This window comes from Schistosoma mansoni, chromosome 2 (assembly GCF_000237925.1).
Source record: "Schistosoma mansoni strain Puerto Rico chromosome 2, complete genome".
Lineage (NCBI taxonomy): Eukaryota > Metazoa > Platyhelminthes > Trematoda > Strigeidida > Schistosomatidae > Schistosoma > Schistosoma mansoni.
Genome location: NC_031496.1, coordinates 22,603,228 through 22,609,227, shown reverse-complemented (window position 1 = coordinate 22,609,227; position 6,000 = coordinate 22,603,228).

Genomic DNA, 6,000 nt, shown 5'->3' with positions numbered 1-6,000 from the left:
CTACTTATATCTATCAATATCAGTAGCATACACCAGAGTTGTATCCCACATTTTAAATGATCTATTATTACTCTTCAATAGATTTCAATGTAAAAAAGCAACTATGTATGGTTCAGAATCGAATAGACAAAACTTGTTAGTTCAATATGTCAATCATTTATGTATATATATAATCAAAATAGATGAATGCTTAAGAGAATGCTGGTCGGCGGCCTATGCTCCATTGGGAGTAACAGGCGTAAGTAAGTAATCAAAATAGGTGAAAATGTCAATTTGAACTGAGAACTCTTGTATTGTTTTCTTAATAAAAAGAATCCCAGTTATTTCTTTAATGAATATCGGATAAAATAAACCCTTTTTTGATTAAAAAAAAGTGAAATGACAACAACAATAAAGGGGAATCTGTTGGGTTTTTTTTCTTTTTCAACCCCCCATTTTTTATTAATTTTTCTTTTTCTGTATTATTTAAAAATGATAGGGAACCATGCAGTAATCAGAGGTTAAGAGCTATGTAATAAGTGAATAAATGACAAAGAGAAGAAAGGTGATTAAATTTTAAAAAAGATATTACACTTATTACATAACAATCAATGAAATGAATGAAGAGGGAACGAAGAAATTGGAGAAATGGAATGTATAGCACCACCTTCCATGGAATGAATTTTACTCTGTTCATTATTCATTATTTATTATGATAAGAAAAAAATAAATTTGATTAAATTCCTTCTCTTTTTTAAAAATTTTCATCTTAAAGTTGATGTCAGTCATTCGAAGTAATACAGGTTAAATGATGATGATGATGAAGTAAGGCATATTGATTATTAACTGTCTTCACTATGATGAAAATCGGATTTTTATATATATCGAGTTGATAATGATCTGTTGAATAATTTGTAAGTAGTACTTTTCATAAACTGACCTTAATTGTGGTGACATCAAAATTAAGAGGACACTGGCTAGTTGTTGTTCCTCAGTATCAGGCTGATCTGCAATTAGTACCCATAAATCTATCAATTATCTAACCCATAACATTACTTAACTATTAGAACCATTTAGCCAACATCCAATGATATAATTTTACTACAATCAATTTACACTGTAGCACGACGATAATTTATTACATTTACCCAGATGCTGTAAATTAATAAAGTTAAACAAACCACTCGTTTAAATACTACTTATACACTAATTAGCAGATAGCTCTGAAAGAGGTTTATCGAATTTTTTCAGTGAAGTAGTAATTAATAATAGAATTCAACTTTATGAAGTAAATTATTTCAAAAAGGTCTGTAATTTCTGTATTTGGTTATATTTATTCTTCCCGGGCAGATATTACTAACAAATCACAGCATGCTACTTCATCAAATGACTGTTATGTTTGAAGAGATTACGAGAAGACCTAAACCTGCGGACAGGACGAAGACTCTGCGACACAATGACTAGATAATCTAACTATTCCGATATGTCCCAGCCTTGCTAACTAGAGGGGAAATGTATCCTACAAGCAGCCAGAAGCACGAACAACAACAAGCACAACTCAAACTTACATACTCAGCAGAAAAATGTCTTTGGGAGACGTTACAAAGTACTAATGACATTTAAGGCACTGCCAGGTGGGAAATACAATATGAAGGTGAATATGGGCGCTTTTGATACGAAAACAAGAAATTCAAATTTCCAAAATAAAATCACAAAGATAAATGTTTACCAAGTGAGTTCTTGCGATCTAGCATCCCCAACAATGACATTAGATTATAATAAAGGGAAGAAAATCTTTAATAAAAAGAAAGGGAAATACAAACTATTTCTATAGGTGGATATTAGTTCATAGAATATTAGTTTTTTAATCCAATAAATCCAGTTAAATGACGATTAAAATATGATTAAGAGTTTCTTTTAATGATCTTTCATTTCAAATACGAATACAAAAAACCATTTAATCCATGAAAAACAAAATAAAACTATATGTTATTGTAAAGGAATTCATTGAAATTGTTCAGAGAGGATCAGATTTAAGTCGTGGTTACTAAATTCAACTGGTTATTTCATTTCCCTCTTCTTCTTATTCTTGTAACTGTTAATACTACTTATATTAATACCATTTGTTTATTAAGTTAAATTATACATACAGAATTCAATAAAAATCAAGTATATTTTTAAGTTTTTCTTTAATGACTTAAACTATTCGTAATCAAGATCATAGTTTCATTGATAATATGAGTATCATTGATCACGTTTTTCTAAATGAAGAGTTGGTTAATATGTTAAATGAGTTCACTTTAACTTATTCTTCATATAGGGATATGTATATGTATACACTTATCTACATACATACATACATATACATATATTAGAGAAACTTTAACATGGATACTATCAGTGAAGAACTGAGAATGGGTTTCATGAGAGAGAGAAAGAGAAGCCACTTAAAGATTTTATTGTCCTTTACTAATCACTAAGGTTTTTAATTTATTTTTATAAAGCAAAATTTGTATAGTTTCGACTTTGATTTTTTTTCTTATAAAACTATTAATTTTTATTACTATCATTACTATGATTATAATTGGTATTAGTATTATCATTATATTATCAAAATGAATGATTAATGATACTGTTCATGATCAACAAGTTTATCTATTTCTGTCTGTTCAATGTTCCTGTTGTGTTCACTTTTTTTTTCTTTTTATGATACTTCTCTTGGATTCATGAACCATTAAAATGAACGTGAGCAATTTACAAATCTATTTTATAAACTGTTCTCATGTATATCTGATTTTACATTCAATTATATACATGTATGTGCATGAGTATGCATGGGTGTATGTATGTATGTGTGTTTGGGGGGGAGAAAGAGAGAGAGAGGCAGAGTAGATGGATGTGTTCAGAATTATTAATTTAAACAATTTAAATATATATAAATGAACTATATACATATTAATATTATATTGTATATAACTAAAGTGTTCATTATTCAATTAATTTTTCAATATAAACCATTGAATACATTGTACGCGTCGCTGACAATTGCTGTACTCAAACGATACATTTCTTTCCAACAAAAGTAACCTGATTTTTATTTGTTCGCCAAGTAATATTCAACTGCGATATGAAATTATCTTTCAATGATCACAAAAATTGTCGATAAATTAAGATAATTTCACTGTTTAAATCATGAAGTGATCTTAGTTCGACCATCACTATGAATCAAGAAGCACTGAACGGACGTTTCGTCCTAGGATGGGACTCATCAACAGTGTATCTATGACCTCGAATCAATATAATTAACTAATGAGTTTCTAGGTATCATTACCAAGGTTTGACTTGATAATTTCTAGTAAATTGAGCATTGGGTAGAATTGACTTACACTGAGTCGCGAAACGTCAGAAAATCTAATTTTTCGACTAATTGGGATATTACAAATACATTATTTATTTTTTAGAAGGGGGTTTTGTGGAGATTTTTAGTAATTTTTCATATAGTTGAAATCATGAGTCAATTGAAGCTAGATCATCATGGAAAACCTGGAAGCACTGGACGGCCGTTTCGTCCTATTATAGGACCCCTCAGCAGTGCGCATCCACGATCCCGCCTCACGAGATTCGAGCCCAGGGCCTCATGGAGCTAGTCACATTATTTATTTATTTACAAGATAATTAATGTTTTTGATTTGTCTGTTTTAAACTCCGTTTCATCGTTTTGATTAATTTATTATTTTCATTTAACAATCTGTACTTGGAAATGAATTTACTAAACTAATTTTTGTGTTAAGCGATTGGAGTTAGTCACTAGGAAATCCTGGACCTAAGTTTCATAATAGTTGACGCTCAATAGAATGGCGTAATTTCACTCTCAAGGGAACCAATATTCCCTGATGCATCCAAATATGCACCACCAATCTTTGCATTCTGAGGCAATACCACTGAGCTATCCTAATCGCGACTGATCTCATGTAGAATTGATATATTTGTAATTGATTAATAGTTGAGTAGCGATCAATATCATATTAATTTAGTACCTTACTACTGGCCGAATCCTATCAGTCAGGTTTTCAACCACGTCCAACATGGTACACACAATTTCGAGTCACTTAGACTAATGACCACGTTGGAACTAGAAAGGACTGGACAAACATGAACCTAAGTGACTAATTAATTGTGACTAACTCATGTTTATTGCTGAAACGCTTCATAGTAATACGATATGTATACAAAGTTTAAAGAATTTTATGTTCTCTGAAATAGTTAAACTGTAAGTGATAGATTGAAGCATTCTTGTCAAACTATAGTTATGTTTTTAAAATATCTCAATACGTTATATCTGTGAATATGACGCTTGATTATGAAAGTCTGAATCTTATAGAGACATAGAGTATCGATAAATTCAATGTTTTAGAAAATCTCTATTGATTTGAATACAAATCAGCACGAAACAGCATTTTTGAAAAAAACCACAGAGCTTCCTATTAACTACCTCTCCTAAGTGAACATAAAATTTACTATTATATCGAGTTACTTCGTCTTGTATTCGCGTTACATTCTGATGGATAGAATTTAACCAAAACTAGGGAATTAACGACAAAATATTCTTTACTACTCAATGATCAGTTACTGTGTTTACTGTTGAGAACTTAAAGACAGTTTTAGCTTGGATATTTCAGTGATAAAGTGATTGATTGTGATAGAGAATAAAGAAATTCAAATTCTACAAACAAAATCTATCCCTTCCAATATATGCCTCGCTGATAAGTATTAATCAGCACAATGTTTAAATCAAGAAAGAATTTATATCGTTTCTTTTCGAACAACTTATCATAACAATTATGATTGTTAACCATATTTTATCGCATCATTTATTATGGCGAACTGAATATATACATGTAAATAGAAATAATATATTTGTAAAATCTCACCGAATGAATTTGAAGTAAATCCAACCTTTCCTTGGAAAAGCTTGGACCAGATTGCCAGGCGAAACGTTGGATTTACTTCAAATTCATTCGGCGAGATTTTACAAATACATTATTCCTATTTAATGGCTTACATCAACTTGGCGCCCAAATACTGTGAAACTATTCGGTTTAATTTAGACGAAATTTCTTATAAATATACATGTATATTATCTCTGTTTAATACCGATTAGAATATTATTGTTATTATTTCAAGATCTCATTAGAGATTACACTTAAAGGTTAAGAATGTTCAGAACGTTTTCAATGCTCAAGAAATGTGTTATATCTAGCATTTTCGACTATGTTTCCGTCCATTTATTGAGTGACTCCTGCGTATTGTAGTGTGATTTTCGCTAGATATTTCATTTCAAGCCCTAACTATCATTACCCTTGGGTTTTTCACCTTGAATCGTTGCCTGAACCTCACAACAAACAGTTACTAACATCCCCACACGCTTAAAATTAAATATTTAGTATAAAAAATCACACACAGTTATGGAGGAATAATCCGATTAATAGATGTTATTAAAAAATCAAACTACTCAACTAACTAAAAATCACTATTATGAGTATCATCCTCTCTTACTGGGTTTCGATTATGTAGGTTTTGAGCTTGATTTGTGAATAATTTTGTTCTTGGTTTCTATTTTGAGTTAATTTAGTATCCTACAATTTTCGTTCTAGAAATTTAAAAAATTGAGAGTTTACTACAAAAAATGTTATTTCAATTATTCCCTATAGAACCCCTTAACTGTTACTTTACAATGGACGAATAAAATTTAGCATTTTAATTTTCCCATTATTTATTTGAAAGTTTTGAGTTCATTAATGAATAGACCTTCAAGAAAAGACCAGAATAAGAGTTTTGATTGTAACAAACGATAGAAAAATGATTGAACGTGGTGGATACAACACACTGAATGAATATTCAAGATATAGAGAATAAAATCTTCAATAGATGAATTCATGAGTCAATTCAAGCTAGACTACCATTGTGAATTTAGAAGCACTGGATGGCAGTTTTGTCCTACTATGGGATTCCTCAGACACC